At 43.7% G+C, this 25766-nt stretch overlaps 1 long non-coding RNA gene across 1 annotated transcript; it reads left to right on the top strand.

The window, feature by feature from the left end:
- The first annotated feature begins 21514 nt into the window (after positions 1 to 21514).
- LOC142072294 (uncharacterized) lies at positions 21515 to 25178 on the top strand. The gene is made up of 2 exons (XR_012668708.1): positions 21515 to 22042; positions 23868 to 25178. It is a non-coding gene; the product is annotated as an uncharacterized LOC142072294 (long non-coding RNA).
- The last annotated feature ends 588 nt before the right edge of the window (positions 25179 to 25766 follow it).

The following is a 25766-nucleotide window of genomic DNA, read 5'->3' as shown; positions in this document are numbered from 1 at the left end:
GTGCTAAGAAGGGATGGTCACATAAACACCACCCTATACCGGAAACCTACTGACCGCTCTTCCTACCTACATGCCTCCAGCTTTCATCCAGACCACACCACACAATCCATTGTCTACAGCCAAGCTCTACGATATAACTGCATTTGCTCCAACCCCTCACACAGAGACAAACACCTACAAGATCTCTATCAAGCATTCTTACAACTACAATACCAACCTGCTGAAGTGAAGAAACAGATTGACAGAGCCAGAAGAGTACCCAGAAGTTACCTACTACAGGACAGGCCCAACAAAGAAAATAATAATAATAATAATCTCCCCAATGTATTTTCCACTGCATGCATCTGATGAAGTGAGCTGTAGTTCACGAATGCTTATGCTCAACTAAATGTGTTAGTCTCTAAGGTGCCACAAGTCCTCCTTTTCTGTTTGTTTCAGTGGTTAGTCTCCCTCACTGTCAAAAATGTGTGCCTTACTTCTCATCTGAATTTCTCTGGCTTCAACTGACAGCTGTTGGTTCTTGTTTTGCCTTTCTTGGCAAGATCGAATTAGCCCTGCCCCATGAAATCCGATCTCCCTGTCCTGCCGGGATCCCTCCAGCCAGGAGAACCCAGTAGGGGCCTCCTAGCTGTTTGTCTGCTGGGCTGGGGATATCAGATGCACCAGAGGCATGCAGAAGTGAGTGCACTGCATCAGCCCGGCATTGGGCTCAGGGGTTTGGCCTTGGCAACTTCTGCTCCAGCCACGTCTCTGGGTGTCTGGGCTAGGGGCTTCTGACCCCCGTGGCTGCAGCCAAGGCTGGGGTGCTGAGCTCAGGACTTTCATGCCCCTCCCCACTGCTCTCAGCACTCTGGGTGTCTGCCCGGCATCTGCAGCTGGGGCTCAGGGCATCCCTTGCAGTTCCTTCTGGGGCTCAGGGGTCCATTTTTAAGGATGTCCCCAAATTGGTCCTTGCATAAATTTGCCAGGGGACTAGTAGGTAGGAGCCCCCAGCTGAGGTGCTCTCAGCAGCAGGGACCCATCCGCACATCTTAGAACCTCCTCTCACTTCAGAAAGATTCTTGGCAGGTGCCCTCAGAGCCCAGGTCTGAAGGCAGCACGGAAGTGAGCGTGGCAATGCAGTAACCCCCCTACAACAACCTCTGAACTCCCCCACTATCCCATTTTGGTTGGGACTCCCAGCAAACGAAATATCATGGAGATGGACATGTTCCAACGAGACAATTCAATTAAGAGTAGGATACCAGAGGAGAAAAAATCACTTTTGTCGTGGCAATGAGGGTGGCCCATTTCAAACAGTTGACCAGAAGGTGTCAGTAAGAATAGGGGGAAATTAGTATGGGGGAAGTTAGGACTTTTGGCTGCAGAATTTTATTTCATTTTTTATGAGATTGTGTCTTTTAGGTTTTCTGGCACACAAGTAGAGAAGTTAGAGAAAAACATAAATGATTCTTGCTGGAAGTTTGCAATGTCTCGCTAATTTGTTTCTTAAGACCAGAACAAAAACACATAAGAACCCCAAAATCAGAAGGAGAGAATGTAAGCTTCTGCCTATAACAGAGAGGCACAATTCACTGGGTACCTGCTGACTGACTGCTGCTACACCCCCACTGAGCTGCTTAGCATGCAAGTAGGTCCAGGAACTGTGCCCAAAATTTAAAGTCACAGTATTCAATTTTAACACAACCACAAATACACCAGAGCATCCAAATTTTCTGTTTTACAAGGTCTCTCCTTGTTTTGGAACACTGGTTTCTAAACATGCCATCGGGAATTTGAATCAAATTTCAGCTACTAATTAGCATGTGTGTGGAACAATCACTAATGTGCATTCGGTGTTATGTTGTAGGTTTCTTTAGGAAAAATGGGGAAACGGGAGCACTGGGAAAGCCTATTTCCCCCCCCCCCCACACACACACACACACTGCACATTTGCTGCCCACTGGTGCTGCCTGAGCAGTAGCATTGTGACATCAGAGATAATCCACCACTCAGCGCTCCCTGCCTCCAGCTCCTTGTCACACCTGGGGAGAATGACTAGCCCCCTGGCTGCCATGGCAACAGCTACCTGTGACAACTGATTGCCCCCTTTTTACCAGAACATCATCACAGAAAGGAAGTTTGTAATGAAACAGGACCAGATTTGGATAAGCAGGACAGTCTCCTGCTGGGCTCATTTGGGTTTGTACTGTGGTACTGTACAGTGTTTCTTTTCAAAGAGCAATTGTTTGCTACTTTCCTTAGTAAAGGCTCAGTGAAAATAAGAGGCAAAATTCCTGCTCTTTTACTTGGATATTGTTTATCTGCTTCTTATAAATTGAGGATTAGAGCTTAGAACTTTCACTGATACTGAAGTTGCAGAAAATGAGTTTTATTTTAATACAGTTTAATTTCATTACTTTCTATACTCTGATCAACACAGCACTGAGTGGTGAAAAGGGACCTTCACAAAGATAAGAATGGCAATAAAATATATACTGAAAACAACAGATGAGTAAGAGCTTCATTGTTTAAACAGCACATACATAATAGATGTTCTTTCTATTAAAAAACAAAGGAAATTAAGAAACCAAAAGCCCTTCATTTAACGCTTCTTAGGTTAGCTTTCATCAATAAATTAAACTATCAAATAATTAGGAAATACAAAGTCAAGGTTTTAAAAAGGATTAAAAGGTTAAGAAGTTTAGCATTCTCAGGTTAGCAAATGTCCAAATAAGTGTTGCCGTGGCACCCTTAATTCAGTCCTTTTGTGCCTTTGCCCGATGATGCAGACGTTAATTACATGATCCCATGTTATTTTTTTCCCTCGCGACCCCTGCCTTATTCAGTGCACAGAATTCTTTGCTCTGTGGCTGTGTATTGAAGGAGTCTGTTGTCTGCAGGATCCCTGCCTCATTTATTGCAGAGTTAATGTTTCATGGGCAATACTCATTCTGGTATTTCCTAACTTGAGAGTACTTGACTTCGTAGCCTTGGTCCTAATTGTTATGGCTTACTTTACTGAGGAGACCAACAAAGGTGGGTTTTGACAAAGGTGGGTTTTGTTTTATTTTTTGTTTGTTTTTTGGTGATGTATCCATTATTTATCTGTTCAGTACCAATCGTGTGTGCTTTACAAAACAGAAAGAGTAAGGACACTCCCTAAAACTGTTACGAATTATACCTGATAGGACACGCACACAACTGCTGTGAATTATACCTGGTAGGACATGCACACAAATGCTGCGAATTACACCTGGTAGGACACGCACACAAATGCTGTTACGAATTATACCTGATAGGTCACGCACAGTTCGAATCTAGGCTGAGGCACATAAACAAAGTCCACAACTGCAGAGTTCCCACAAAACACCAAGTTTATTACGCTCAAGCGTGGTGACCCCCTGCTAGCCAGGAGGGGACCCCGAATACAGATTATACAAAGGTTATATACTTTTTAGCAAAGCATATTGCCCTCGTGCATCAGAAACCTTAGCCAATAAACAAACCCTTTTCTTATCTACCACCTATCCCTGCTTGGTGCATTCCTCGTGCTAAACCAGTGTGTTAATTACACAGCATGGTCCGAAAGCCATGCATCAGGAACTTTTTTTATCAGGATGGGAGGCCTCACATCACAGGCCAGGAGATAGGGAGTTAGAGACTGACAAAAACCAGATACTGGGAGTCAAGGCAGGCAGGAGGAGGATTTTCACAGGGATACAGTGTCTAAGGAACACTCCTCCTGGTGCATGATGTGCTTGCTTTTAGACAATGGTGGGCCCCAAACCAAAATGGCGTCACATGTACTAACTTTTCCTTAACAATACAAAGACCTTATGATCTAAGGAAGACGGACACATACAAAGAAAGCAGGATATGTAAGGTCTACTAATTTCTTTCTTTCTTTCTTTCGATGAATAGTTGTCACAAATATAAAGGGAAGGGTAAACCCCTTTAAAATCTCTCCTGGCCAGAGGAATAATCCTCTCACCTGTAAAGGGTGAAAAAGCTAAAGGTAACCTCGCTGGCACCTGACCAAAATGACCAATGAGGAGACAAGATACTTTCAAAAGCTGGGAGGAGGGAGAAAAACAAAGGGTCTGTGTCTGTCTGTATGCTGCTTTTGCCGGGGACAGAACAGGAATGGAGACTTAGAACTTTTAGTAAGTAATCTAGCTAGGTATGTGTTAGATTATGATTTCTTTAAATGGTTGAGAAAAGAGCTGTGCTGAAAAGAATGACTATTCCTGTCTGTGTGTCTTTTTTGTAACTTAATGTTTTGCCTAGAGGGATTCTCTATGTTTTGAATCTAATTACCCTGCAAGGTTTCTACCATCCTGAGTTTACAGAGGTGATTCCTTTACTTCTATTAAAAGTCTTCTTGTAAGGAAACTGAATGCTTTTTCATTCTTCTAAGATCCAAGGCTTTGGGTCTGTGGTCACCTATGCACATTGGTGAGGATTTTTACCAAACCTTCCCCAGGAAGTGGGTTGCAAGGGTTGGGAGGATTTTTGGGGGAAAGACGTATCCAAATTCTGTTTTTTCAGAATCCCAGATAAAGTTTGGTGGTGGCAGTGGAAATCCAAGGGTAAAATAATTTTGTACCTTGGGGAAGTTTTAACCTAAGCTGGTAAAAGTAAGCTTCAGAAATTTTCAGTTTTAGTAATTTCAGATTTACTGCACACTGGAAAGGCCATGACTACATTATAGAGGAAGAATAACATATTTAAAATAGGGTTCAGAGTAGCAGCTGTGTTAGTCTGTATTCGCAAAAAGAAAAGGAGGACTCGCGGCACCTTGGAGACTAACCAATTTATTTGAGCATATAAATAAATTTGTTAGTCTCTAAGTTGCCACAAGTATTTAAAATACTTAGTTTTAAAACAATGTTTAATTTTTAATGCTGAACTCATCAATTTCATTTAAGGTCAGGTAGGATGGGTATCTGAGGTGGACACACATTGAGTATATATCCCAAACAATTCAGAAAAGCCAATTTTGGGAAAAAGCAATCCAAAATATTTCTGGGTCCAGTGTATCCATAAACATTTTTTAAAAGAAATAATGTATTGAGGTTGAGCTGCTAAAAGCATGTTCTCTACCTGTTGATTTGAACCCATCACTTTCCTCTTTGAATCCCTCTGCTCACTCCTAATCTGATATTCAATCAGATTTAAATTATTGGTCACCTTTTCAAGGAAACTCTGTCTCCTACCTAGACGAGCTTTACCCTTGTAAAGAATTCCATTTCATTGTGGCAGACAAGACTAAATGTTGACCACAGTCTTTGTCCTGTAGCGTTTGTTGATTTTTTAGATACACTAGGCCAAAGCCATTGAGCACCTTGAAGATAAAGACCAAGATTTTGAACTTGAATGCTACTGCATTTCAACCCTTGGAGTGTTCACTTGGTGCATGGGGAATGGGATTTTTTTAATCATGAGGCATTTGTGTTTCATCAAAGAAGAAAATCAGGTTTTCTCCAAACGTTACTCCTGGAGGAATTCTGTACTACTGTAGGCATGCATAATTAACGAGCCATGCAGATCTTTAATTTTTTGTGTAGAAATAAAAGCTTCTGCCAAAATGTTGCTGCATTCCACCTTTTGCCCACCAGAGGGCACTGTGTCACAAGAACAGCAGCAGATACCCGCAGAAAATAATAATTACCACTGGGGGGGGGGCACAGGAGAAAACCTTTTGTAGTGATAAGCAAGGTGGGCCATTTCCAGCAGTTATCAAGAAAGGTTTTCTTCCTCCCCCTCCCCCCCCACTCTCCTGCTGGTAATAGCTCATCTTAAGTGAGTGTGTATGATAACACGCATTTTCTCATGGTCTGTGTGTATAAAAACATCCTCACTGTATTTTCCACTGTACGCATCCGATGAAGTGATCTGTAGCTCACAAAAGCTTATGCTCAGATAAATTGGTTAGTCTCTAAGGTGCCACAAGTACTCCTTTTCTCTCAGCAAAGGTAGGGATGGAGCCACCCAAGAGCAGCCCTGACCACCCCTGCTTTGGTCCACAGTGTGTGAAAACCTACTAATAACATACACAGGTGAGTTCACAGCATGTCATGATCAACAGTAGCGAGGTCAGTGGCTGATCTAATCACATCAACACGAACCTTAATTCTCAGTTACTCTGAGGCTGTTTATAAATGTTTATATCTGACCGGCTGGTCCTGCCCTCTTCTGTCTAACATGGCTGGAAGTTTGCCAAGGGTTTCTTAGCTCCCATAGCCCAGCAGACAGAGAAGTGACAGCTGCAGTGTCTATATTTAATATGTAACTCTCTGACGATGGATATTTGTATAAAAGATCTGGTGGGATCAAAATGTTAACTCCAACACAGCACTTGCTTCCAAGCTTTCTCCCTGTGGGTGACTGGAGAGGAAGCTTTTGTAACAGTTATAAGGGTTTATACCTTACTGCTTGTGATAATATTGCTTGTGAAGAAGCCCAACGACCTCCAATAAAAATATATAGCATAGGTGTTAGCTAGAGAGCAAATCTAAGTCCTACTCGTGTACCCCACTCCCCAGAGCAGGGCTAAGGCTCACTGGGCTGTACACTGCAGCTGGGAATGTGGGAGGGAGGCACTCGGGCTGTGCGAAACCTGATTCAAATAATAATGGAGATAAAAAGAAAATGACTGTAATATCACAAAATCGCTGCCCCTCAGACCTTCCTCCCTTCCTTCTCCCCTGCTCTGTCCTCCTCACTGCATCCTCCCTTCTCTTGTCTTTCTGTTTAGTTTCTCCCTTCCTAATTAAACCCAGTACCACCACTGCCAAAAAACACACATCCCACTGGACTAACATGGGGTCTGCTGCCATCCCATTGATGGTTCTGTCTGTGAGTTATATCGCTTCCCCCTACCCTGTCTTTGTCTGGTCTATTTAGAATTGCTCCTCAGACCAGCACTGTCTGCCACCCTCTATTTGTATAGTTTCCAGTACAACGGGGCCCCGATCTCAGTTGGTCACCAGGTACGACTGCAACACACATGATTGAAACTTCTTCCTCTTTGTTATTGATCTCAGTGATAAAAGAACAGATCATTTGTTTCAAGACCCCAAGTTAAGGAGGATTCTCTACTGCACGGCATGATGGCATGTGACTAGAAATGTGGGGAACAAACACTCCCCACATCTCTTAGGTTTGTCAGTAGCATATAATTACAGATTGACTGTAGGGTTGCCCTGGAGTCTCCAGGAATTAAAGATTAATCTTGAATTAAAGATTATGTAACATGAGGAGTTTACCTCCAGGAATACATCGAACTAAAATTGGCAACCCTAGTGACTGACTAGGCTAATAAATGAGTCACCTCCCCAAGAGTGGAACTCTAGCCTGATTGCTAATAACTGATCCAGGGCTGTGCCTGAGGGGAAAGGGAGTGATGTGATTGGCCTAGGTCTGGACTGAACCCACTCTGATCAACTCAGTTCAGTTTTGCCAGACACAATCTGATCATCACTGTTAATTCTGTAGACTTAGTCACAGCTCAGTAGTGACGTGGCCCTGCCATACCAGCATCCTGGCTGGGAGCACAACCCTGGGAGCAGGGGGAGAGCAGAAAGATATGTGTCCCGAAGCAGCTGCTCTTGCCCTGCCAGTCACACTCTCTGATGAAGGACAGTCTGAACCTGAGCTCAAACCCTTTCAGTTTCATCTTGGTTCACGACTGGATACAAACAGAGCGTGTGATGGTGCCAAGGGTCACAGGAGAGGGGGATGATGTGCGCTCTTTAGGGATGTGACTTCTTCTCTTCTGCCAATTTCCTGTCAACCCAGAGGGACACCGGCCAGCGGCTCTCCCCAAAATACTTCTTGAAATGTCTGACTTACTATAAGCGTCCACTGCATAACACAGACACTTCCTTGGGGGATGGGATCTCTTTAGATTCTCACACAGACTGTGAGGTAGATACTAGGCTGGCCAGGCTAGGGAATTAGCTCTCGCCACTCAGGAGCACCCTCTGCAGGTGGTGTCTTGCCCATAATTACCTGCCCTTTTCCAAGCTCCACCACATTAGGCCCTGCATCCCTCCCAGACCATGGTGCACTTTCCTGGGGTACCGCCCTCTGGCGGTGCCCCACTCTCTGGGTGCTGCCCCTCCAGGGAACTGGCTACCCCTAATCCCACCACTCGCCTCAGTGACCCACTGCCGTTCTTCACCTAGCCCCTTCCCTCAGGGGCAAACTGCAGTCTGAACTGGCCACTCCTCATCAGCAAGGGGGGTGGACCTGCTGCCTCTTCCTCCCCGGCTGCCCCTCCCCAGCCCTAATACCTCCTCACGGCCCTGTATCAGGCCCTCAGCCTGGGAGTTGGTCAGGCCAGAGCTACCCTAGCTCCCCCTGACCTTCCCCAGCACTGCTCTGTCCAAGTACCTTTCCCTGTCTAGGCAGCCAGCCCCATCACCTCATTCACTTTTCTCATTTTTTTCAACAGTCACCCTGTGCAGCCTCGTACATCCTGCCATATCAGTACCCCGACACAGGCCTGTGGATAAGGCTGATGTTGCAAACTTTATGTTCTGGGTTTAGTGTATGTGTCGAAGGGGGTCACACACTAGGTTGCTACTGTCGGGTGAACTTATTTCACACCCCAGAGGATCCTCACATCCCTCCATTCCCACCCACAAGCTTCCTGCATGCCATGCTCCCATGCCCCTCTATTTCAGGGGCTCTGTGTGCCCCCCAAAGTCCCTCCTCCTCCCATACTACCCCCCCCCCCCCGTTTTCCCCTCCAATGACAGCAGCTCTGTGTGACTCCCATTCCCCCCATACCAGGGGCTTTGTGTACCCCATTCCTCACTCCCCCCATTCCTCCCCCAATAGCAGGGGTTCTGAATGTGCTCCCATTCCCCTACCCCCCCCCGGCATTCTCCTTCACTCCCTCCATACCAGAGTTCCCTAATCTTCCCCCCACCAGGAGCTCTGTGTGCCCCCCATTACTCCCTCCCTCTAAACCAGGGCCCCCCTTCACTCTCAGACCAGCTCTGTCTGCCCCCCATTCCCAACTTCCCTCCATGCTAGGGGTGCTATGTGCCCCCTTCCAGTCGGAGAACACTTCAATCTCTGTGGTCACGCAATCACAGACATGAAGGTCGCTATCTTAACTGTCCAAAACTGGAAGATCGGAAATTCATGAAAAAACTTGTACAGATACAGACAGACATCGTCTTCCTTTCCAAATGCAGACAGATGGACATCATACCAAAAGGACTGAAGGTAAAAAATCCATTACAATCTACATACCACACAGACTATGCTGACAGCTTGTGCCACACGCTCTCAAAGAAACTGCGGAATCACCTGATCAACATCGTCTACAGCAAACAGGGAAAGATTAAGAATGAGCTCTCAGAACTGGATACTCTCATAAAAAAACAACCCTCCACACAAACTTCCTCGTGGCTGGAATTTACAAAAACTAGACAAGCCATTTACAACACACACTTTGCTTCTCTACAAAAGAAAAAAGACACTAAACTATCTAAACTACTACATGCCACAAGGGGCCACAGCAATGGTTCCCTTAACCCACCCAGCAATATTGTTAATCTATCCAATTATACTCTTAGCCCAGCAGAAGAATCTGTCCTATCTCGGGGTCTCTCCTTCTGTCCCTCCAACCCCATGAACATGATACAGTTCTGCGGTGACCTAGAATCCTATTTTCAACGTCTCCGACTCAAGGAATATTTCCAACACACCTCTGAACAACATACTAATCCACAGAGACCTTCCTACCAACACTACAAAAAGAAGGATTCTAGGTGGACTCCTCCTGAAGGTCGAAACAAGAGACTGGACTTCTACATAGAGTGCTTCCGCTGACGTGCATGGGCTGAAATTGTTGAAAAGCAGCATCACTTGCCCCATAACCTCAGCTGTGCAGAACACAATGCCATCCACAGCCTCAGAAACAACTCTGACAGCATAGTCAAAAAGGCTGACAAAGGAGGTGCTGTTGTCATCATGAATAGGTCAGAATATGAACAAGAGGCTGCCCGGCAGCTCTCTAACACCACTTTCTACGAGCCATTACCCTCTGATCCCACTGAGAGTTACCAAAAGAAACTACACCATTTGCTCAAGAAACTTCCTGAAAAAGCACAAGAACAAATCCGCACAGACACACCCCTGGAACCCCGACCAGGGCTATTCTATTTGCTACCCAAGATCCATAAACCTGGAAATCCTGGATGCCCCATCATCTGAGGCATTGGCACCCTGACAGCAGGATTGTCTGGCTATGTAGACTCCCTCCTCAGGCCCTACGCTACCAGCGCTACCAGCTATCTTCGAGACACCACTGAATTCCTGAGGAAACTACACTCCATCGGTGATCTTCCTCAAAAGACCATCCTGGCCACGATGGATGTAGAAGCCCTCTACACCAAAATTCCACACAAAGATGGACTACAAGCCGTCAGGAACATTATCCCCAATAATGTCACGGCCAATCTGGTGGCTGAACTTTGTGACTTTGTCCTCACCCACAGCTATTTCACATTTGGGGACAACATATACCTTCAAATCAGCGGCACTACTATGGGTACCCGCATGGCCCCTCAGTATGCAAACATTTTTATGGCTGACTTAGAACAACATTTCCTCAGCTCTCGTCCCCTATTGCCCCTACTCTACTTGCGCTCTATTGATGACATCTTCATCATCTGGACCCATGGAAAAGAAGCCCTTGAGGAATTCCACCATGATTTCAACAATTTCCATCCCACCATCAACCTCAGCCTGGACCAGTCCACACAAGAGATCCACTTCCTGGACACTACGGTGCTAATAAGCGATGGTCACATAAACACCACCCTATACCGGAAACCTACTGACCGCTATTCCTACCTACATGCCTCCAGCTTTCACCCAGACCACACCACACAATCCATTGTCTACAGCCAAGCTCTACGATACAACTGTATTTGCTCCAAACCCTCAGACAGGGACAAACACCTACAAGATCTCTATCAAGCATTCTTACAACTACAATACCCACCTGCTGAAGTGAAGAAACAAATTGACAGAGACAGAAGAGTACCCAGAATTCACCTACTACAGGACAGGCCCAATGAGGAAAACAACAGAACGCCACTAGCCATCACCTTCAGCCCCTAACTAAAACCTCTCCAACGCATCATCAAGGATCTACAACCTATCCTGAGGGACGACCCATCACTCTCACAAATCTTGGGAGACAGGCCAGTCCTTGCCTACAGACAGCCCCCCACCCTGAGGCAAATACTCAACAGCAGCCACATACCACACAACAGAACCACTAACCCAGGAACCTACCCTTGCAACAAAGCCCGTTGCCAACTGTGTCCACATATCTATTCAGGGGACACCATCATAGGGCCTAATCACATCAGCCACACTATCAGAGGCTCGTTTATCTGCACATCTACCAATGTGATATATGCCATCATGTGCCAGCAATGCCCCTCTGCCATGTACATTGGCCAAACTGGACAGTCTCTACGTAAAAGAATAAATGGACACAAATCAGATGTCAAGAATTATAACATGCAAAAACTGGTTGGAGAACACTTCAATCTCTCTGGTCACTCGATTACAGACCTAAAAGTGGCAAGTCTTCAACAGAACTAAGATGGAATATAAACTGGCCCACCAGGGTTCCCCACCCTCTGCTGCTGGTAAAAGTTCCCGCCACTTGGTAGCTGGGTGGGACACGAGGGTGGGGAAATGCTCCCAGCACTGGCAGCTACTCCCCTGGTCAGGGTGGGGTTTTTTTTGCAGCACTGGGAGAGCTCTTTCCCAGCGCTGGTGCTGCGACTACACAGCCACGTTAAAGCGTTGCCACGCTTGGTCGTGAAGACATCTCCTAAGTCCAGACAAGGGTGAGGGCACAGTGCCCCTCTTGCTTTGCCTTCATTCAGATGGGAGGCAGTAATTTAGGGCAGGCATCTAACAGGAGAAAATTAACAGAACCCCACGATGGCTCAGCTGTGCTGGCTGACATGTTCCGTGTGAGAGAGCAGAGAACCACATCTCCATCCATTCCCCTCCCACCTTCAGCCATGGACACACAGTCCTTTCCTCCAGCTCTCGACACAGCTCCAGGGATTTATGCCTCTTCTTCCTGCCCCTTGTCAAATTGAGAGAGAGGAAACTTGTCCCTGAAGCGGTTTCCAGAGCTCAGGTGCCAGTTCTGCTCTCCGAGAGCTTCTCCTGCGGCTTGCGGGCAGGGATGTCCTGCTCTGAGGAGCCAGTGCTGATGGGACACCTCCCCAACTGCAAAGGGAGGTTACTGGGGGGCAAGGAGAGGCCCTTCTGGCCTATGCTATGGAAGGACTGGGGGAGCAGGAATATCTGGGAGGACCATGGGAGAGAAGGAATGGTGGGGGCAGCTATAACCTCTGTAAATGCCCCCACCATTATTGTCATGCATCCTGAGTTAGGAGTTCTCTCCCTGATGATTGGCCCATGGTACAAGAGATCCTTCGTTCAATCACTGGGGATCCCAGCACTGATGATCTTTGTGAAAGGTAAAGGAGGCCTTTGCAGCTGAGCTAGGATCTGTGCTCTTTCTCCCTCCCCACCTACGACTGCAGTTTCTTCTTCTCTCCACCTCCTACGAGGAGGTCAAATATATCCCGTCCATTGATAGCCACCTTTGAAGTTCAGGTGTGGACAAAGCACCCTTTCAGTTAGGCTAAATATGGGAGCAATTAAATACCCCATGGTTTAGTGGGAGCAAAAACAACAGAACCCACCACCCAAGGCATGGACCAGCATGCAAGGCCTGAGTAGTAGGTGAGACAAGCAGGCTGAGGAGAACCCTAGGACTGATTGCAAAAATGCAGAGGCTGGGGAATGGATTTATGTTGCAGATAACTATCGAAAGGAATAAGGAAGCCAGCAGAAACCCAGAGAAGCCTTGGTAATGTGGCTGTGGAGGAAGCCAAGAAAAAGCCCTTTGTTAGGGCACAGGACTGGCTACAAGCAAGTTTGCATTTCTACTGTGTTCAGGGAAACAGAGCTGTGTGCACCTTCTTCTTAAGTAAACAAGATTGTACCAAGAAATATGGGACATTTATAATCAATTTCTCCTCTTAATGGAAACAACCTGGAGAGGCCCCGAATACTGCTAAGCACTTGGGCCGAGAGGCAACACGATAAAGAAATACAGTACACACAAAAAATGCCTTTAGCTTGAACAGCAACACAAAACCTTAACTCTGAATTAATACTTCCCCCACACGAAAAGAATAGATCATGTATCTTCACGTTTCTAGAAAGCTTATGTTAATGTTGCTGATGTCACAGTTAAAGTTTGTGTTACAGATGGAGGAAGTGGGCAGTAGCCTGTGGAATCGCCAGGTCCATCAATAAGAGTGATTAACACAATCTGTGGGTTTTAAGGCTTGATAGAGAAGCCTCCGAGTCTAAGGCCAGCCATGCTCTCTGGTTTATTTGGGCAGATCCTCTCAAGCCTGCTTGTGACACCCCCACCCCCCCGACAGGGCCACAGACCCCCCAGTTGAGAACCACTGTGGTAGAATAGATCCCTGTCAGCCGAAAGAGCTGAGGCTTTGTCTTCACTGCAGAATTAACTCTAGTTTTCTACACTCAATTACTGGGCTTGAGTCAGCCTCTCTCACGTGAGAAGAGCCGCACTGTGAATAAACAAAGGTCCTGCTGTGTCCAGACTGGCACTGCACTCACTCAGGTGGGGCACTGAGACTTTTAGGAGCTCATCCCAAGGCTCTTTGCACAGCAGTTAGCTGAGCCACTCTATGGATTCTTCCCCAGTGGATGGTGGGAGAACTTGTCTCTCCTTTCTTGGGACACAGGGGGAAGAGTGGGAAGGCATTGGAGAATTAGAAGCACTCAAGTGCAGCTAGCTTGCATCCATACTACAGAAAGATCATGTTAGCTGGTGAGTTGTGCTAACTTAGTCTTTAGCCTGTGCCCCGAGGGGCCAGCTCACTTGAGTTATTAGCAGCACATCTTAAGGGTTTTTCTGTGTGGACAGGAGTCGAGTTAGGGCAATGCATAAGGTGTAGCTTGAGTTAACTCGGCATCTCCTTTTGAATCTGAGCAATATTATCTGCAGAATACAACGAAAATACTTCACTCTCACAAGCCCCATTCACACCTGGCAGTGCCAATCTCTTCTAACCAGGTTCACTGCCACTACAGAACAAAGGGCGATAAGAAGACATTGTCTTGGGGAAGGTCTGTCTCCTCCGGCTCTCTGGTTTGTTGAAAGTCTAATTCCAACTCGGGATTTATGCCACCTTTCTCCCACAGCTTTGGGGCTCACAGAGTCTGTGATTCCTGATTTAATACCTCCATCAAGATAAACAGAAGAGAAATAAGTTATTTAATGACTAATTCTCTTCAATCACATCCTGTTTTGTATGTGTTTGTTTTATTCAATACACTGCACCTGCCGGCAGGGCCGGCCCACAACATTTTGGCACCTCAGGCATTAGGGTGACCAGATGTCCCAACTTTATAGGGCCAGTGCCGACTTTTGGGTCTTTTTCTTATATGGGTTCCTATTACCCCCCACCCCCTCTCCTGATTTTTCACATTTGCTGTCTGGTCACCCTATCAGGCAGGGAGCTCAAATGACACCCCATGCCCCCTTGCTTGGGCCAAAACTTTGAAAGGTCTCAATTCTGCCTTCTTTCTGTTCTACTCCGCCCATGGTACTGCTCTGCTACCTACCCCAATAAAGGAGAACTAACAACTTTAAATGCCTTGTTCAAAAATTGTCAGTACACTTTACTATGCAGACAAGAAAAGTTACATTTGCTGTTCAGGCATTTGAAAGTTAACACTGGCATTTTGATGTTTGAATAATCAAAGTGGTGCTTCCGTGCCTTCTCGGTTGCAGAGATTTGAACTGCTTCTGCTTCCTGAAGATCCACAGTCTGGGCGAACTCATACTCTATTGAGATGGTTGCAAGGCCGACTAGCCTCTCCTGGGTCATTGTGGAGCGTAGATGTGTTTTTACTCATTTAAGCTTGGAGAAGCTGCGTTCTCCACTGGCAGCTGTTACAGGAAGTGTTAGAAGTATGCACAGAGGAACAAAATAATTTGGAAAGATGGTGGTCATCTTATTTGTGCACATATATTCCAGAACAGCCTTTGGAGTTGATCCTGTTGAATGTATCTGAAAAGGGCTTTCAGTTCATCACCTATATCAAATGCATCAATATCGCACATGTCGTCATGTGTCAACACGGTCTCTAGTGCCCTGCATTGCTGGTTTAGGTCTTCTTCAGGTACAGTGAGGAGTTTGGGAACATCCTGCAACATCCCAAATATGCTGCTGTGATCCTTGAGCTGTATGAAACGTTCTGCAACTGATTGTATCACACAGTCTAGCACCCTGTTAAAGAATTCAGCTTTGAATTGTTGTTTGGGGTCTCTTATGAGATTCTCCCGTGGCTCATATACAAAATGTCGTCTTCTTCAGTGACTCTTGTATTCTTGAATGGGTGGGGAAATAGCTTCAGTGTGAAGCTGCTCTACCCATTTCTGCGCACTCTTCAGAACGTTTTGAAATCCCTCATCTGGCCGGAAGGAGTGTAGGTGGCTGCAGCGGCAGAGGAGCCAGCCAACAGAGCTGGAGACAGGGGAGTTTGAGGGGGAGTTCTGCTGGAGGAGAAGGACTGAGGTGAGAAGGCAAAGACAGACACAGAGGCAGCAGTGGTGGTGACCCAAGTGGTGGGGGACACAATGAAAACCTCATGTTTTCTTCCACACTATGGATACAGCCCTCTTTAATGTTTTTAATGAAGTAAATACTCATGGGAACTGTGCGTTCATGGGAGACTTTAACTTCCCAGATATAGACTGGAGGACAAGTGCTAGTAATAATAATAGGGCTCAGATTTTAATAGATGCGATAGCTGATGAATTCCTTCATCAAGTAGTTGCTGAACCAACAATTGGGGATGTCATTTTAGATTTGGTTTTGGTAAGTTGTGAGAACCTCCTAGAAGAAATGGTTGTAAGGGACACCCTTAGCTCCAGTGATCATGAGCTAATTCACCTTAACCTGAATGGAAGGATAACAAAAAATAGATCTGTGAGTAGGGTTTTTGATTTCAAAAGGGCTAACTTTAAAAAAATTAAGGACATTAGTTAGGGAAGTGGATTGGACTGAAGAACTTATGGATCTAAAGGCAGAGGAGGCCTGGGATTCCTGCAAGTCAAAGTTCCAGAAGCTGTCAGAAGCCTGCATCCCAAGAAAGGGGAAAAAAATCATAGGCAGGACTTGTAGACCAAGCTGGATGAGTAAGCATCTCAGAGAGGTGATTAAGAAAAAGCAGAAAGAATACAGGGAGTGGAAGATGGGAGGGATCAGCAAGGAAAGCGACCTTCTTGAGGTTAGAACATGTCAGGATAAAGTGAGAAAGGCTAAAAGCCATGTAGAGTTGGAGCTTGCAAAGGGAATTAAAACAAATAGTAAAAGGTTCTATAGCCATATAAATAAGAAGAAAACAAAGAAAGAAGAAGTGGGACAGTTAAACACTGAGGACTGAGTGGAAGTTAAGGAGAATCTTAGAATCATAGAATATCTAGGCATGGCCCAATATCTAAACAAATACTTTGCCTTTGTCTTTAATGAGGCTAATGAGGATCTTAGGGTAATGGTAGCATGACAAATGGGAATGAGGCTATGGAGGTAGAGATTACCATATCTGAGGTAGAAGCCAAACTTGAACAGCTGAATGGGACTAAATGGGGGGCCCAGATAATCTTCATCCAAGAATATTAAAGGAATTGGCACATGAAACTGCAAGCCCATTAGCAAGAATTTTTAATGAATTTGTAAACGCAGGGGTTGTACCACATGACTGGAGAATTGCTAACATAGTTCCTATTTTCAAGAAAGGAAAAAAAGGGATCCGGGTAACTACAGGCCTGTTAGTTTGACATCTGTAGTATGGAAAAAATTTTGAAGGAGAAAGTAGTTAAGGACATTGAGGTCAATGGTAAATGGGACAAAATACAACATGGTTTTACAAAAGGTAGATCGTGCCAAACCAACCTGATCTCCTTCCTTGAGACAGTAACAGATTTTTTAGACAAAGGAAACACAGTGGATCTAATTTAGCTAGATTTCAGTAAGGCGTTTGTTACGGAGCCACATGGGGAATTATTAGTTCAAGAATACGAATTATTACAGAGGGTCCTACTGAAAGGTGAACTGTCAGGCTGGAGGGAGGTTACCAGTGGAGTTCCTCAGGGTTTGGTTTTGGGACCAATCTTATTTAATATTTTTATTACTGACCTCGGCACAAAAAGTGAGTGTACACTAATAATGTTTGTGTATGACACAAAGCTGGGAGGTATTGCCAATTCAGAGAAGGACCGGGACACCATACAGGAAGACCTGAATGACCTTGTAAACTGGAGTAATAGTCATAGGATGAAAATTAATAGTGAGAAGTGTAAGGTCATGCATTTAGGGATTAATAACAAGAATTCTAGTTATAAGCTGGAGATGCATCAATTGTAAGTAACAGAGGAGGAGAAGGACCTTGGAGGATTGGTTGACCGCAGGATGACTATGGGCCACCAATGTGATATGGCCGTGAAAAAAGCTAATGCGGTTTTGGCATGCATCAGGCGACGTATTTCCAGTAGAGATAAGGAGGTGTTAGTACCGTTCTACAAGGCACTGGTGAGACCTCATCTGGAAGACTGTGTGCAGTTCTGGTCTCCCATGTTTAAGAAGGATACAGGAACAGGTACAGAGAAGAGCTACTAGGATGCTCCGAGAAATGGAAAACCTGTCTTATGAAAGGAGACTCAAGGAGCTTGGCCTCTTTAGCCTAACCAAAAGAAGGCTGAGGGAACATGTGATTGCTCTCTATAAATATATCAGAGGGATAAATACCATGGAGGGAGAGGAATTTTTTAAGCTTAGTACCAATGTGGACACAAGAACAAATGGATATTGTGGAAGAAGACAAGTTCTTACTTTTCGTTTGCATGCAACAAGTTAGAGACAGTTTTATTTTTAGGCAATTGCAAGAAGGAAGACAGCCGTTTGCACAGAGTGTCTGTTTTTATGCAAATTTTTAAAGTATAAACAATGTAAAGCAAGTATTTATACCTTTTTATTACATAAAGCTCTGCTTTGTCTATACATTTTTTATATTTTATTTGTTTTTAACATGTTTTTGCTACAATTACATTTTATTGTTCTTTTAAGGCAAGGTTTTTGCTTTGCAATTTTTGTACGCTTACACCAGCTTTGACTTTAGAAGTTTTGAGTTCTTAGGGGTTAGAGTTAGCCTGACTTTTGCTTTTTTTTTTTTTTTTAACAGAACTAAGATGGCTGCACTTAAATGCCTTTTTTTACTTTCACACTCCTCTCTTTAGTGCTTTTAGCACAACCATCGTTTTTAAACTTTTATTTTTATTAGACCTTGTATTTTTGATATTAGATTAAAAGGATCGGCCCCATAACTTTTGGTTGGATGTAACGATAATGCATAATTAGCATGAACATGAAAAGTATTTTTGTTATTCTGTTTTTTATAACAACAATAACATATTTTTAATTAAACAAAAACAATACAAACATTAATGTGTTTAGTGTAATAATATGCTGGAGTTATTTTGTAGCCTTAGTTACATAGCACAATATATTATAATTAGTCCATAAGTTAAATGCTTTATAGATGGTATGAAAGGCATGTTTTTTAATTTGATATATATTTTGAAGCACATAGATTTGGCCTTGTAATTTAGAGATTTTTTGAACCTTTGGTAGGAGTGAGTGTAGGTTTTGGAATTGGTCGGGTATTAAGGTGATTTAATTAAAGGGTATTTGAAGCCTAAGATTTAATTATAGGATTTTATTTGCAGGGCAGGCCAATAGATATTTAATACCATTTTTATTAACAGCTTTTGGGTTATTAACCTCAGGGCGGAGATAACATGTAATTTACCCATTTCAGCTTGCACTTGGGTTAACTGTGCTTTAGTAATAAAACTAGCGGCCTTTTTTAGTTACCCTGATTTTTTATTATGTTGTTGGCTTTTATAAATGTTTTCAATTGCTGCTGCACGATTGGCCCCACTTGACAGGTGTTTGACCAAATATTGTTTTAGAGGAGACACATGCGCTTTGCTCTGCTAACCAAATGGCAGCTTTTTTGGAGCAGTTGGGATAGATATACGTGACCTGAAAGCTAAATAGGGGAAGAGTAAATTTTATAGTTTTTAATATAGCATTAATTACTATTACTTTAACACATTTCTTTTAGTAAAGTACCATACCACATTTGTTGTTTATATAGTTTAAAATACTTTTAAGAAGCATTGACATGAATAGCATAGGACGGGTATATTGCAATACGGTACAGATTAGGTTATTAATTACTGGGACTATTTTAGTACAGGTAAATTTTTGGTGGCAGAACACACCTTTTTTAAATATGAATTTGATTATTTACTAATTGGGTCACCAAAAACAATAAGGACCCATTTTTTTATATATATACTACAGACCCCTGGAATGGCCATTATATTAACCCCATTATAAAAACCACTAATTTACATTTTAAATTCTTTAGGCTTATTTGTAGTCATGTGATATACCTTTACTTTTACTGACCGGTTTGTTTTCTTTAGTTGTTTGCTTATATGGGATATTTTGAATGTTAAAAATATTTTTAAACAATATTTAAATAAATTACTAAAGTGGGAAGGCCTTGGCTATTGGGTGTTATTAGACTATATGGTATTGTCTGTACTTGGATGTGTTACGGGGGATAGTATAGTGGAGAAAATGGCGGGGGCAGTGGCAACAAGGCGTTTCTGGTATTTGTTATTTAACAGCCAATCAGAAAGGACAATACATGCTGAAGATACTTATTTAAAAACACAGGGCGCAGCCTGTGGAATAAAGCCCCACATTTAATTAATACCACTTTGTTAAGCATGGGTTTTACAAGGCTTTTTTGGCTAGTGTATAATTTTTTGTTTTTTTACCAGGGTTAGTTTTTAATGTTTTTTGTGGTTAGGAATTTTTGGACGTTGGCAGTTTTAGCAGAGAGAGCGGGTTTTTTTGTTTGAAGCAGTTGTGGTTTAGTACCATGTAGGGGAGAAGTTACCAGCACGTTACCCTGCAGTGGTCTGGGGTTTTTTGGCAAATGCTGGCTGTGTGGTAATTTCATTACTGGACAAGTGAGCCCTAACTAGCACTTCAGTTTGTTGGTTTGTTAGTTTTGCTGTCCAGAAGGAGGAAAAGCAATACCAGAAGGAGGGACAGGCTGATTAGTAGTTGAAGTGGAGTTATTTTGAGGCCGAGGGACTTTTTTGCAGAAAGAAGCATGGGTTCAGGCAGTGAGCTCTTGGCACTTTACAGCAGTGTTGGTAGTTAGCAGGACTTGCTAAGGGCCTTTTTAGCGTGGGGCCAGAGCAGTTTTGTGTTGACGGACCTGTGCATAGACCCAGTTACCTGTTTTTTAACCAATGGCAGGTTGGTTGAGGTTTCTTGGAGCAGGACTTTTCTTACCTGTGAATACAGAGACCTAACACATTTTATTAATGCCTGGCAGTGTTCTGCAGATTTTACGGCTGCTTGGACCCATTTTAAGCCCCCGGTTTTTTCTTGGGGCAGTTAGGTTTTAATAAAATCGCTTATGTATTTTAGCTCATTTGACTAAAATTTTTATGGCCAAATGATTTTAATGAAATCATTTTTTTGCCTGGATTTATTTGCAGACCTTTTTTTGGAAAGGGGCCCTTTTTTTTTTTTCAAGCTGGCTGCAAAGAAACGAAGAATTTCTTTGTAGCATTTTGTAAAATTTAACTACTTAATTTTTAGCAATTATAGAGTTAACTTTAGTTTTTTAAAATTACTTATTTTTTTAAAATGACACTTAAAATTGTAAAATCTAAGTTAATTAATTGTTTTAGGGATTTAAATTTTTGATGCTTGTAATTAGCTATGCTTTTAAAGTTTTTAACTTTTAAAAAAAAAATGTTGTGTTGCTTGCTTGGGCCCGATTTTGCTTTTTTTGCGGAACCGTTCCTTTTTATGGGTACAAGCCTTGTTTTATTACCACTTTAGCAAGGAGGGTGGGCTTTTTAACTAGCTCCCACCCCTTGGGGTTATTTTTTTGGAAACATTTTTATTTCCAAGGGCTACCCGGGTGGTGGCGTGTGAGGCTGGCCACCTGGGCAGAATGCATGGCCAATTGGCGTTGTCACTGTTTCATGTTTTTTACGGCAGACACACGGCCATTGCGGCATATGCTGAGCACACATGGTTACATTTTCACATGTTCCTGAAGGGCTGGTACTTGCTTAGCCAGGGCTTCAGGCGTGTGCATTCCACTTTTTTTGCCTAGAAGTTTTGTTTTAAGGCTTGCAACTTGTTTTGGGCGGAGGTTTGAGTTTCTGCTTGGATAGTGATTTATGCTTTTAGTTGCTTCATTTTTTTGAGCTGTTGGGTACACATATTTTTTTAATTTTTTTCTATTGCTTAGCTTTGCTATGACTTGGGGTAGACCCACCTGCACCCTTTGTTTGCAGCCCGGGGTGGAGAGCGGAATGCTAAACCGTTTTTTTTGTTTTTTGTTTTGTTTTTTAGGCATACTATAATGGAGAGTGGGGCTTATTTTTAATTATGCAATTTTTAACCTATAATACCAACAGTGCCAAACAAAGCAAACGTAAAATAACAAGGATAAAACAGATAGATGGTGTGCAATGTTCAGGGCTTTTTCCCTTTGCAATTTTTTCTTCAACTGTCTCAGATTTTTTGTTACCAATTTGCCTGTGCCTTAGTTAATTAGGCTAAGACCACAGGATCGCAGGGGCGGAGATGAAGAGCACACACCATGTGACTGAATTTTAAATCTTTATTAATAAACTAACACAGTGGTGAGTGTAGGAACTGCTTTTACGTTACTTAAAGGAAGAAAAAATGTTAATACTTAAACCTTGACCCACTTTTATACATGTACACACGCTGCCCGGGCTGGCCAGCCCCGGGGGTAGGAGAGAGAGAGAGAGCGGTGGATGGTAGGTTGTTTTGTGTATAGATTGTTTAAAGGTACGCTGCAAAATTTTTTAACTTGCTTTTCCTTTTGAGAGGGATTTTTATGCCCTGGGTTTTTTGGAGCGTTCCTTTTAGGGATCTTTGCTTGGTATTTTAGTTTAGGCCGGCTGTTTGTGGCCTTTTTAGCGTTTTCAAACCATTCTGGCTTTAGGGTTGCAAAGGCAGACTGTTGGGTTTTACCGGGCAGACAATCTTTGCAAATGTAATTTTAGTTTTGCAACTTATTTGCTTTTTGTTTTATGTGTGTTTATATTTTTTTTACAGCCAGCTGGGTGTGAAAGCAGTTTTTTTTCTACTTGGCTTGGTCTCTGTTTTTTTATTTTTGAATGCAGGGCAGCTTTTTTTATTTTTAGGCCAAACTGACTTTTTAAATTAACCCTCCCTCCCCCACCGCCCCGCTTTATTTTTTTTTTTCATTTAGCTTTAACTAATTGGGGATATGAAAGAGCTGAGAGGGTTAACAATATAGTTTGGGTAGGGAGGCATTTGGTTGCATTACATTTAGTTTTTAAATTTTGTACTTGAGTTTTTAATTTGGGGAGGGAGTTTTTTGGCTTTTGCACTTGAGACTTATGGAGGTTTTTGTAGCTTTTTTTTTTGAGGTGTATGATTTTATTTAAATTGAAGGTACCTTTTAGTGGGAATTGTTTAGAGGGATTATTATGTAAAAATTTTAATTACACAAGGGAGTATTTTGTTCACTTAGTGGCTTATAAAATAGTTTCCCCAGGTTATTTTGTTTGCTGTGTTAGCTGCTTAAAAGCTAAAAAGATTTTTACATACTTTAGGGAAAGGGTTTGCAGGGTAGCAGCTGATAAGTAGGAAAGGCTTTCACTTTTTTGCACTTTTTGCTGGGTCATGAGGTTTGGCTGACCCCTCCCCCCTTATGTTTAGAACTTTTTTACTTAGAGAGTGAGGGCCCTGGTGTGCCTGAAGTTTGCTTAAGTCCCAGACCTCGATAACGGCACTTACTTTTTACACATTTATTATTTACTTTTATTTTATTTACTTTGATCTTTAAGGTTATAGATTAAAAAAATGCATCTAATGTTTTATGTTTGGACGTAATACACCCTTATTGAGGCAGCAAAAATTTTTAGCTTTGATTAGGTTTGACCTCAACCTCATATTGGGGGTGCGGAAAAAAGTTTTTCAGCACCACTTTGCATTTGGCTTTGTTGCATAATCAATAAGTTTGCATGGTGTGAGCCCAAAGGGACAGACAGTCCCATGATTAGGAATTTTTTTTTGATACCCCAGTATCGATTTTTATAGGTTTTTTTTACCTTTTGTTTGGTGCTTTGGGCTTTGAAGGGGAAAGGTTTGTAGTAGTTGCTCCTGTTTTAGCCGGGCATCGTTATCCGAGTCACGGCACCAAATTGTGGAAGAAAACAAGTTCTTACTTTTAGTTTGGATGCAACAAGTTAGAGACAGTTTTATTTTTAGGCAATTGCAAGAAGGAAGACGTCCGTTTGGACAGAGTGTCCTTACGCAAATTTTTAAAGTATAAAAAATGTAAAGCAAGTATTTATAGCTTTTTATTATTTATGTAATAATAAAGCTTTGTTTTGTTTATACTTGTTTATATTTTATTTGTAGCAAAAAATGTTAAACAATTACATTTTATTGTTATTGTAAGGCAAGGTTAAAACCAACTTTGCTTTGCAATTTTTATACGCTTACCAGTTTTGCCTTTACAAGTTTTGCATTAGAGTTAGCCTGACTTTTGCTTTCTTTTCAACAGAACTAAGATGGCTGCACTTAAATCCCTTTTTGTTACTTCCACAGGAAGTTTAGACTTGAAATTAGATGAAGGTTTCTAACCATCAGAGGAGTGCAGTTCTGGAACAGCCTTCCAAGGGAAGCAGTGGGGGCAAAAGACCTAGCTGGTTTCAAGATTAAGCTTGATAAATTTGTGGAGGAGATAGTATGATGGGTTAACATGATTTTGGCAATTAATTGATCTTTGACTATTTGTGGTAGATGGGGCCTAGTGGCCTGGGACGGGATGTTGGATGGAATGGGATCTGAGTTACCCAGAAAAGAATTCTCTGCAGCAGGACAAAGCCCAGGCCCAGCAGAGCAGCCGGGGACCCACCAGGCAGTAGTGGGAGCCCCAGGGCCAGGGGAGCAGCAGCAGCCCCAGGGCTCATGCCCAGGGCCAGGCGGCAGCCCACGTGGCTCCCACAGCGCAGCGCCCCCGGTGGCCGGAGGAGGAATTACATCACTTCCCCGCCGGAGCCCATCAAAGCCTCAGCGCCCCCTTCAGGGAAGCGGGTTAACAACTGGTTCTAAAATGGCTTCAAAATGTAAGAACCGGTTGGCGCGAACCGGCTCCAGCTCCCCACGGCATGTGGCCATGACTCTACTTACCTGTCAGTGTCGGTTGTTCAGACTCTTCCTGGACACATGGTACATCTGCTGCTGGCCATCACTGAGATGTAGGTCCTTCATCCACACAAGGACATGGCATATCAAGGTCAATCTAGCAGCTCCCATCTGGTCTTCACCTCTGCAATGGACGGCTAGTCCGACCCTGACCAGAGAAAGACAGGGTGGTGTTCTTCAGGGGAATCTGCTGGAGCTCCCGTCTCCCCCACTCCACCTCTCTCCCCCGCACGCGAAGGAATTTCCGAAGATAGCACTGTTGGGGACACTGGGGCATGGCCACTAGGTAACTCGAGGGGATGGAAGACCACGAGTGTCGATGAAGCCCCCTCTCACTAGGCCCAGGTGTCCTTGCCCCCCCCCTCCCGCGCCTGGAGGCACACACAGCAGTTATGCTAAGAATCTGCAACAATATGTTGCAGAGTCAGACTGCCTGCAACTAAGCAAGGCCAAAGAGGGGAAAGATGGAAGAACAATGCTAAATAAAGCAGCTTTATGTATAGTTTAACAAATGAAACAGAAAATCAGGGAACTAGCTGGGAACTGGATTGGCTGGCTATATGGATACTTGGGGCAGCTTGCTATTGGATAAGTATGCTGGAAAAAAGAATGTATAAAAGCCTGTGTAACTTCCTGCTCTGTGTGCAGGATTTGAGATTTTATTCTCCATGTACCTTTTTGCAGCTGCAAATAAACTTTTCTGTTTCTCCACCCCGTTGTGATTATTGGGTGCAGCACACCGGGTAACGAACCAACTCAAGCTGTTGTTCAGCCTCTCGGCACTGGGTGCCGGCAACACCACTAATCATGGATAAACAAAGCAGCCAAGATGAGGTCAGTGTGGCTTGACTTACTGAGCAGACTGGTTCTAAGGGAAGAACAGATTTCTCCCCTGCTCTAGGGAGATTCCCATTGGAAAAGTATCTGATGGTGGGGGTGGGGGCAATGCAAGCCCCCAGCCCCTTGAATGGCAGGAAATCAGGACTCGGGGAGTTAAGGGGTGTCTCTGTCCTGCTGCAGGGAGCAGGTCTGGAGAGCAGAAAGGGCACTAGTGGCGTTGTAGGAAAGACAGTGACTTCTACCTGTGAAGGTGGCTGAAGCTTCTTGCAGACATTAGTCAAAGATCCTCACACCTCCTTTGGGGATCCTTTTTCCCTAAGAATAAAATAAGGAGAATGACATGTGAAGCCCAGGTCTGGGATCCAGGGAAAAGGCAGGATCTCAGCCAGAGTACACACCAGGAACCTGATCTTTATCCCAAGAACCACAATTACCCAGATGAGGTTTTCTCCCCCATTT

The sequence above is a fragment of the Caretta caretta genome, chromosome 6 (genome assembly GCF_965140235.1).
Source record: "Caretta caretta isolate rCarCar2 chromosome 6, rCarCar1.hap1, whole genome shotgun sequence".
NCBI classification, from domain to species: domain Eukaryota; kingdom Metazoa; phylum Chordata; order Testudines; family Cheloniidae; genus Caretta; species Caretta caretta.
Note: the sequence above shows the minus strand (reverse complement) of the source record. Positions and strands in the feature narration are given on the sequence as shown.